The following is a 10,437-nucleotide window of genomic DNA, read 5'->3' as shown; positions in this document are numbered from 1 at the left end:
CCCATCAGATCAGCATTCTGCTTTCATGGTCTCATCTAACCCCAGTTACCTCAGTAGAAGCCTCTTCTCCAAATACCAAAACACTGGAGACTAGGACTTCAGCAAGTGAGTTTTGAGGGAACACAAACCACAGCATATACAGAGACACATAAGCACACACACATCATGGAGAACTCTCACAAGGAGAGAGCTATTTATTCATTTATATGTGATCAGAAGGCTATAGGAAGTGAGGCAGTGAGTCTCGTGTCTCTCCAACAAAGCCTTCCAGGGAGAAGAAAACAGTTCCAAGGCCTTCAAGCTGGCACAAGCTTGGCTAGCTCAAGAAACATTGTGGGGCCCATTGTGGCTGAGTGGAACCAAGAGAACAGCCAAAGAAAGAAAAACAAGGGATGAGGCAGACAGGAAGTGACCCAGTGTCAGCAAACCTGACAGAGCTTTCCAGTGTAGCAAACAGCCTGCTGTGACATGTGTGCCACAGTCGCCACCACTGCAAACTGACCTTTGTGAGGCCTGCCTTTCACTCAGGGTGAGAAGCTGTAAGACTCTGGAGTAGGGAAAGCATGCAGCACACAAAGTAGTCTCTGTGCGAAAGGATGAAGGAATGTTATGAGGAACTCGGCATCCAGGCATTTTTGAAGCACTGTTAACTACAGATGTATAGGCGATGTGTGCAAATAGGTACAATCTCAGAGTCCCAGTGCATACATATCAGGGTCTTTGCTCTTAGATAAACTAAGCCTTGACATTGAGTCACTCTTGTTTCAAAATGATGCTCTCTGGGCCAGCAAGATAGCTTAGTGGAGTAGGCACCTGCTTAAGCAAGCACAGGGACCAGGGTTCGATCACCAGCTCTGCATGTTGTGCTGGCCCTGACCCTGGGCTCGCTGAGCCTATCATAGAGACTGGGTGTGGTGGTGCACATCTGTAATCCCAGTGCTGGAGAGGCTGGAAACAGGAGGATTAAGAGTCTGAGCTGGGTAGTGTAACCCTGTACCAAATGCATAAAAAAAGATGCATTCTGCAGTAGTCCCTGAATAATCTCTCTCTTGGGCTGTAAGACCTCTTTATTAATTAATTAATTTTTATTTAGTTACAGGAATTGAACTCAAGACCTTTTACTTGCCAGACAGGTGCTGTGCCACTGAGCTATACCTTGGTCAAGACCTCCTTATTTAAACATAATTTGCCAGAAGTTGAATATCCCATTAAAATAACTGAATAATTAACATCTAAATCAATATTGCTGTTATATAAACAGACATACAGCTCAGTCACACAGGGCCTGCTCAGCAAGTGTAAGGTCCTGATTGATTTCTGGTACCAAAAAACAAAAAATTAGAAGGAAAAACATTATGTAGTAACTCAAATGTAAAGGTGTATTTATTTTCATTATTTTGTTGCCTATGTATTGTTAGGAAGAAAAACAAAAAGAAATTACCTCTGCATTCTTGTTCTTTTTGACCACTATTTACAGTGAACCTTGGCCTCTGGGATCCATTCCCTTTAGTATTCACGGTGTGGGGTGCTCTGGTGGTACCCCCTTTAGGAGGGAGCATGTTTGGTGGACAAAGAAGTAGACTAATGAAATTAGACCTCTTGAATAGGTTCCCTTTTCTCAGTATCTATTGTACCCTTCAGATTCCATTTTTCTCTTTCAGGGTCTCACACTAAGGAGACAATATGATGTTTGCATATGTAGGTCTGATTTATTTCACTTAAGAGCATGGTCTCTAGTTGCATCTATTTTGGTTTGTACAACTTTACATTTCTGGTGGTCTATGAAAAGGAGCATATAATTTGTTTTGTCTCCTTTTTCAATTGTTTGTACTTTTTCTTTTCATAATTTCTTATACATTTCTTTCTTTAATTTTCTTCTTCCAATTTTATATTCATGTATTTGGAAATGTGAATAAATTTCTGGTTGAAGACAAGACTATGTATTACAACAAATACTGTGAAATTCATATTACTTTGTTACGTGAAATTCTGTATCATTTGTAGTTTTTTTCTGTTTTAATTCTAATTTGTACTCCTTTTAAAAATAAAAAAATAAAAAGGAGACCTCTGTGAGTCTATGTGAGGTGCTTACCTGATCCAGCATCCACAGCAGCACCAGAGTGGACCTTCTGTTTGACTAAATAGTGCAGGAAAACAGAAGTTGCGGCCACCGCAGCTCTCCCATGTGACCAGCTTCTGCATGCTTCACCAGTGATGCGAGTTTTCAGTGTTGCACACATCAAGGAGCTTTAAATAAGTCATATCTTCATTGGAAAAGAAAAATCTCAGCTTCTTCAGTTATGTAGTATGCAAACATGTGGGCTGGGTCTCCTGATGCCATTCTGTCAGCTTTTAGCAAGTTCCAACAATGCTGGGTATATGTCTTTAATTTATAGAATAAAACTTTATTGAATATACTATTCAAAAAAGAATGACAGCATTCATGGTCACTACTCCACTAAAAAAGTTATTGATTATATTAAACAATTTACCCTAATAGTTAAGCAGTTATAAATCAAAAGTTAGTCATTTTCAAAAGAAAAGGTAAATGGAGCAAAATGCAGACAGGGTTTTGTTCATACATACACAAGTTGAGAAGCAACCCAAATATTAGAGCCTTTTGGCCTCTCCACAGGTGACTTTTGCTCTGCCGTGACACAAGCTAGAAGTTTCTGAATGTACTAAGAACCCAGCTTCTCTGTTCATGGGGTCTTCACTGACTGGAGGAGTAAAGGTCTAAGTATGATGTGCTTCTTCATTTATTTGTTTCTCAAATGACAGAACAATTCAGCTTAAAGGATCATGTTCTTCATTCCATTTTTCCTAGATTTTTGTGTAAGTTATTTTTTTAAGAAATACGGATATTCCTTGTTTAATGTTAATGACTGACTGGTCAGACATAGGTCCAAGGTGTACAGTTGGGACTTCCCACCAGAAACTTGCACTTAGGATTTGTCTTTTTTCCATATATGCAGTTCTATATACTTTGTTTGAAGAACCCCACTTTTTTGCATAATACACATTGTTTATGCAATACTGTATTTTATTCTTATTGCACTGTGCTGTAGTTGTATGTTCTGTTATGCATTATAATACTGCATGTAGGAGTTATACTAATAAAGCAAAGTCATGGAGTTGAAGTTTCTTTTGACCACTTTTTGTTCTAAATATTGTAACCTACACACTTCATATAATTCATTTGATGACCTTGTCACAAGAATGAAACTTAGTCATTAAATGAGGGATGATTGTAGTAATATTTTTTTCCAGGAAACTTCTCTTAGGTGATTTTCCTCTAGATCCTCAAATTCTCTGAGATTTCAGTGGAAACAGCTCACTGGTAGGTAGGATCTGGGATTCTATTTTTATTTCCAGTTTTCTTTACAATGATTCTCAACTGACTAATTCAGGTCAGAAACTAAAGAAGGTTTTACTCTGATCTTTTGTTAGTCTAAGTTTCTCTTTAAAAGACCATATGTATTGGAAAAATATATACTACCTTTTAATTCATTATGCCATCATCTTTTTAGGAAGTGTGAACATACCCAGCCAGCTGAACTCAGGAGAGACCAAGTGGTTTACTTGGATCATCAGAATATGGTGAAAATGATATTTTACATCTTCTTTTACCACCCTTCTCCCTCCAAACATTCTTATTCATATTTTTTTCTTTTTAATTTAAAAAAGTCTAGGCCTGTGTTATTCTGATAAAAATATCCACTTCAAAAGAAATTTTAATATGTATTTTTACATGTGAGATGTGCATCCAGGTTTATTTTATTATTTGGTGTGGATGTTTCCTTGATCTACCCAATAGATTTAATATCTTGCAGGCTTTAAATTTTTCATGGCATCACCAATAAAATCTCCACACATTTTGGAGAGCAATAATAGCTTCTTCTGAATGTACAGATTAATAATAACAATGAAGCAGTATTGAATGTCTCAAATATTACTGGTGGAAGTCTGGTGAAGAAAATTAATTTTAGAAATGTTTTAAAAATTAAGATTAGAGGTTCCGTTCAATTCACTTATTCCTTCCTGGGTATTTTTCCAGAAGAACTGAAAACATACCACAGTGGCATATATGTACCCATGTTTATAGCAGCTCAATTTGTCATAGCTAAATCTTATAAACAACCCAAATGCCCATCAACTGAGAAATGGATGAAGAAGATGTGGTGTTTCTACCCAATGGAGTATTACTCAGGTACAAAAAGAATAAATTTGAGGCTTTTATAATTAAATGGATGCCACTAGAGACCATACTGGTAAGTGAAATAGATCAGAATGTGAAACATCATATTGTCTGTTTAGTGTGAAAATCTGAAAATGAAAATAAAATCTAAAGGGTAAAATGATACTGAGAAAAAGGAATGAACCTATTCAAAAGGAAGGAATCATTGAGTTGAGGACAGCAGAGGGACTAGGGAAAGAGATTTATCTATATATGTAAGCAGGATGGTCTGAACACCTGTACTGTTGGTTTATGCAGGTCTATGGAAAGGAGCAGTTAATGCTTAATTTGTTTTGTCTCCTTTTTTCAATTGTTTGTCTTTTTTTTTCTTCTTAATTTCTTATATACTTCTTCCTTATTTTTCTTTTCCAATTTTGCATGTACGTATCTGGTAATATGAACAACTAGTTGGAAGACTACACTATGCACTATAACAAATACTGTGGAATTCATATTATTTTGTTAAGTGAAATTCTGTATCTCTTATAATTTTTCTGTTTTAATATTATTTTGTAATATCTTTAAAAAGTAAACAAATATACATTTTTTCCATTGTAAATATAATGCCTTAGTATGTATGGGAAGATGGGGTGAGGAAGACATTTTTACAGGGGAGGTAGGTACTGATCTATGATGACAAAAAGTTAGTAAACAGCATCAAAACTAAGTTAAAAAATACAGTATGGACATATAGCTTAGAAATGTGAAACTTAATAGCTCAGCAGACTAAGGGCCTACTTTGGCAAGCACAGGGACCAGGGTTTAATCTCCTGTCCCACATACCCGGCCAGTCCCACCTCCAGGGCACACTGAGCTGGTTGCCAAGTCCTGGTGTGGTGGAGCCTGACTGTAACCCCAGCACTGGGGAGGCTGAAAACAGGAAGATCACTATCAGTCTGAGCTCCATAGTGAGACCCTGTACCAAATACATAAATGGAAAAAAAGAAAAAAAGAAAAGAAAAAGAATGGGCTTTAATTGGTCTGGCAGATTCCCTTAAAAGGGGAAAAGACACAAGAAACATCTTTCTCCACTATGAGAAGTTGGCCATGATGAGTTGATATCATTTGGTAATAAAAGTACAAAACTGTAGGGAAAACAATTTTGAAAATAACATCTTTAAAGTTCAGAAAATTTATAAAACTAAAAAAGATGAAATTCTACATTTTTTAGTTCTTTGTTATATATGTATAATTTATTTTTGTCTAATTAAATTCTGTTTATTTTTTATTTATTGATTATCACACTGCTTTTTAGAATAATATAAATTTTAAAATTAGTACTAATGCTTATAAGATAAATGCCTATAATATTTATTTGAGTTCATATTTTTCATTATAATTCTACTGAACTAAAATTACTTGTGGCTGAACATTCCTGTTGTTTATAATTTTAACTTATAAAAGTGTGATAGAGGACTGGAGAGATAGCTCAGTGGTCTAAGTGCCTGCCTGGAAAATGCAAGGATTTGGGTTGGATCCCCAGTACCACATGCCTTGCCAGACACTGAAACTGGGTGCGGTAGTGCCCACCAGTAATCCTAGTGCTGGGAAGACAGGAGGATTACTATGAGTCTTAGGTATATAGTGAGACCCTGTAACAAATAAATATACAAATGAATAAATTATTAAAAATAAAATAAAATAAAAGTGTGTTATATATAGTCAAGGCATATGACTTTTGAAAGTTGTATTACTATAAGGAAAGATTCCAGAACTTGTAATTACTAAATCAAAAGGTACAAACAATTTTTAGATCTTTGATTTTTTTTTTTTTTTTGTCAAGCTGTAAGTGTGACAGTATTGATCAGTTCATGATTCTGCTAGCAATTAATGGGACAAGTGGAAGCACTTTCCTCTGGCCAGGAGGAGGCATTATTTATTTAACCTTTTCTCTATTTCAGACTTCATTTTTAAGGCGTGATTTTCTTTGGCTGCTTATACGAGTCTAGGTGTGGCGTATCTTAGTGACTAGGCATTTTGTGGCTCTCACTTTGTTTTGTGGTGGAGCTAATCCATGAAGATATGTTCTAAGCCGCCAAACATAAGATTTGTGTTATATCCAGAAAGGTGTTTCTGTGGTTAATAAATGAATGGTGACAAAGTAGTTATGTACCTTAACTAACCTGAAATATATAAAGGAGCTGATTAGAAAAGACAGCATCATAATACACTTCCTCTTGATGGCCTTTCCTCTGTGCCACCTAGCAGTGTTTGTCCGAGCTGATGTCACTTTCTTCCCTGGTGTAGTCAACACTGCATTTGTACTAAAGGTCATGGAAGGAACATTATTCTAAATACTAAAACAGGATCAGACATAAAACCAGGAAACATATTTGTAGAACAACTGAAAAGGCTTGTGGAAGTAAGTTCAAGAAAAATCTAATCTAGCTTTAGGAGAGGAAGAACTGTTGGGAGTTAGTGGAGGCTGCCTTCCATGATTTCTGTTGCCTACTCAGGTGAGAAATTCCCAGAACACTCAGAAGCCACCAAAATTCTTGTAAATGCAGTCTACCTATTGTGTCACAGATTTTCCTTTGATTCTGACTTCCACAGTACACAGAACTACCCCTCTTTGAAAGGATGTGTACCAGTATCTTGAGTGAGCACTTCTGAAAATTGTAGGCAGAAGATTTTAGCTTTAAAATGTGCAGAAAAGATGGAGCAGAACATTTGGTGCTGCACTGGTGACGAATTTGTAATATCCATTTCTCACCTTTTCTTGTTCCTGTTTGTACCGCTGACCCCTGATTGCGATCAGGTATCTACGCTTTCCCTGCCTCCAGAAGGAGGGAGAGTATGGTTGTGTGGCACTTTCTCGATGATAGTATGTAGCCCAGTGGCAAGTGGCTTATAGTTTCTCAGCTTATGTGCAAGGAGAAAGGATTTTGTGTCTCTCCCATCTATTTATCATTACTAGGAAGCAACTAAGTCAATCTTTCACTGTCAACCACTTTGAAACTCAAAAGAGAACAGCATGAGGCAGAGTAAGAGAAAAATAAGAAGACAGGGACATGCTTTGCCTGTATTTCAAACAACATAATTCTGTAGGTCTTTATTTTATGTCTGAATGCTGCTCTGCTTCTGCGTGTCTTGTGTGTGACAGTCATTTCCATTATTGTTTAATTTCTGTCCCCATTTCTAATCTTGTTGAAAGCATCCTAATTGTTTTACTTGAAATTTTGTGCTTCAAAATTTGTAAAACTACACTACTTCTAGGTATCAAAAGGGCAGTTAGATATTTTTCTAAAATTCCTCTGAATAATTACTGTAATAATAGCAATCCCAGGCAGCACAGCCAACTAAGACCTACAGGTGTGCTGAAGTCTCTCGGTTCTACTCAGGTTCTGTCTCATAGGCAGCCCCAAATTCTAAGGAGACGCAGCATCACATACATTCACATCTTTGCTTCCAAGGAGTCTCTGTGGTAAATTCCCTTATATCCCTGCGGAGGGGACCAATCCAAAAGGAAGAAGCAAGACATCCAGAGCAAAAGTCACTAACAGTGTAAGCAGCCCTGTTGGTTTATGAAACACAGTCCTGGAAGCCATCAACATGTTGGGACATTGGCAACATAGATTTATGGAACATCATGACAGAGACTCCTTGCCCTTCCTCCTCAGGCTCCTCTGGGTCCTCTTCTCACCTAGACCTCGATGTTGAGTTTTGTGTTGGCCTTTGCAGAATCTGGTTTCATCAGGAGTCCTGTTAAGTCAGCTTAGAGAGAAACCTTGCTCCCTTGATGTCCTATTACCCCAATCCTGTCTTAGCAAAAATCATCCTATGTTTGATGTTTCCCCTTAGAAATTTCCTATCCTCAGGACCTCTCTGTCGTTACTATCACACTCCCTGCCCCTTAGCTATCAATTTCTTCTTGTGCTTATATTGAGAATTGAACTCGGTCTTCTTTGTTGCTATTTCTTGCCACCTATCACTATAGTTGCTGATAAAGTCACCCTTACCAAGTTAAAGTGTCAGAATAAGTTCTCTGTCATGGTAGATGTGGTGGGGAAATAATAAGACCTGGGCCTCATGTGATAATAGAGTTGGTTTTCCCAGAATGCTTTTGGGTCTAGCCCGGAAAACCCTTCCTAACTTAGAGAATGAACCTCAATTTAAGTAGCTCCCTCAAAACCCTTCAGTTAGTCTCATAACTGAGCCACCATTTCTATCCTTTAAGCTTGTAATGCCCTGACTGAGATTCCCATACCCTAAAGGTCCAAAGGACCCAAAAGGTTATTCAGCAGAGCTGCACTCCTCTCCCTGTGTGTCTAACTTCTCAGCTAACACCTTTCCAGGCTGTCCTTTGCAGTGTCACTGTTCACATCTGGCTTCTACATGACACGATCTTCACTCCCCATGAGGGCAGAGAGCAACTGTGGTCAATCCAATGTCTGTGCGAGAAAACTATTTTCCTCTCTCCAGGCTTCAGGCAGCTGTCATTCTGTGAAAACAGCAGTAATACCTCTCTGTACTGTCTAACGTTCACCTTCTCTGATTCCTTAAGGTTAACTGTGGTTTGGAAAAGTTTAAGTTCATGATTTCCAATTTGCTTTGATAAATGTCACAGATAAGATAGCATGTGTTAGTGTATTTTGCATTAAAAAGTTCTATTAGTCATGATTTACTTCAAAAAGGGAGAAATGAATCTGTCTTAGCTTTTTCTATTTTAACTTTTGAAGGGAAATAGATATTTATTATGGCACTGAAACATTCTCCAAGGCAGGGCAGAGAGCTCAGTAGAATAAGTGCCTGCCTGGCAAACACAGTGTCCTGAGTTCAATCCCCAGTTCCGAAAAAAACAAACAAAAACAAATTAGGGCCTGGGAGATGGCTCAGTAGAATAAGCGCTTGCCTGGTAAGTGCAAGGGCCTGAGTTCAATCCCTAGTTCTACAAAAAAAAAAAAAAAAAGGAAACATTCTCCATTATGCCTCCAACACGTACTCTGTCCACACTTGTGAACTGCGTTGCATTTCCTATCGGTTCTCTGTTTTCTGTTCTTCAGTGGAGGAGGATGGTGCATTTCATTCTCTTTGTTGATATTGCTGGCATAGAGCATTGTTTCATAAAGAAGGACTTGTATTAAACTTGGATCCCAAAGGGGAATTTTAGGGTCTGAAATGAACCATATGAAACTAATTTCTAAATACTATGTCTTGTAAACTACGTAAAATTTAAATATCTTATACCCTTGTAACATAAGGGCTTTGGGGGTAGCTTGTGAATATTATTACTCATTTAGAGTACCTACACCCTATGGGTCACCAGTACTGCACTGAGTAACAGAGATCTATTGTATGCCATGAAAGAGGTTCGGGGGGTGCGGGGCACACCACAGTTGTAGTGCGGGCTCCATGACTCAGGCTCTTCTACCATGCATGATGGGTTGTCCTGGCTGTGGGGCAGCAAATATTACCTTCTTCTGGCAATGGTTTAAAGAGGAAGGGAGACAGAATGACAAGAGAGGGTTTTTCTCTTGTCCTCTTTTGTATCAAGGGAAACCTGCCCTACAGTTGGTGCAGTAGACTCTATGCAACATTGTAGACTGACTGCTTGTGGCCCCTCATTGCAAATTCCAGTGTTGAGATCCTAGTGCCCACTGTGGTGTGACCAAGGGGTAGTGCTGTAGGGCAGTAGCTAGATAATAAGAGAGATCCCTCACTAGTGGGTTCAGTGCCTATCTAAGAAACAAGTGTTTGCTCTCTTTCCACCAAACAAGGACACAAAGACATGAGAGTCACCTGTGGGTCAGGAGAAGCCTCCATAGGAGCCTCCTGTCACCCTGAACTTTTAGCATTCATAACTCCAGACCTGTGAGAAATAAGGGTTCATCATCAAAGTCCTACAAGCTCTGGTCCTCTTATAGCAGCCCTGAGGTATTTATGGCATGAGCAAAGATTTCATGACAAAATCAATGCAAGATTTCTTTGTTTGCTAATGCAAGTATTTCGTGTGCAGAATGTACCATGGCCCACACGTGGAGTTGGTAGCCAAAGAAGCAATGGGCTCCAAAGTCAATCGACACTTTTTTGTGCTGCAGGACCATATAACTGACCTGAACTCAGTGCCTTACTTCTCCACAAAAGTAGGACTGACAAAATGACAATCCCTTTTGCCAACCCCACTGAACAGTAAGTAGTGAGGAAACTTTAATAACTTTATTTTTAAATTATTTTCTTCCCTTTTTGTTAGCATATGTTTG

The sequence above is a fragment of the Octodon degus genome, unplaced genomic scaffold (genome assembly GCF_000260255.1).
Source record: "Octodon degus isolate 3935 unplaced genomic scaffold, OctDeg1.0 scaffold00089, whole genome shotgun sequence".
Lineage (NCBI taxonomy): Eukaryota > Metazoa > Chordata > Mammalia > Rodentia > Octodontidae > Octodon > Octodon degus.
This window is presented reverse-complemented; position numbering follows the sequence as displayed.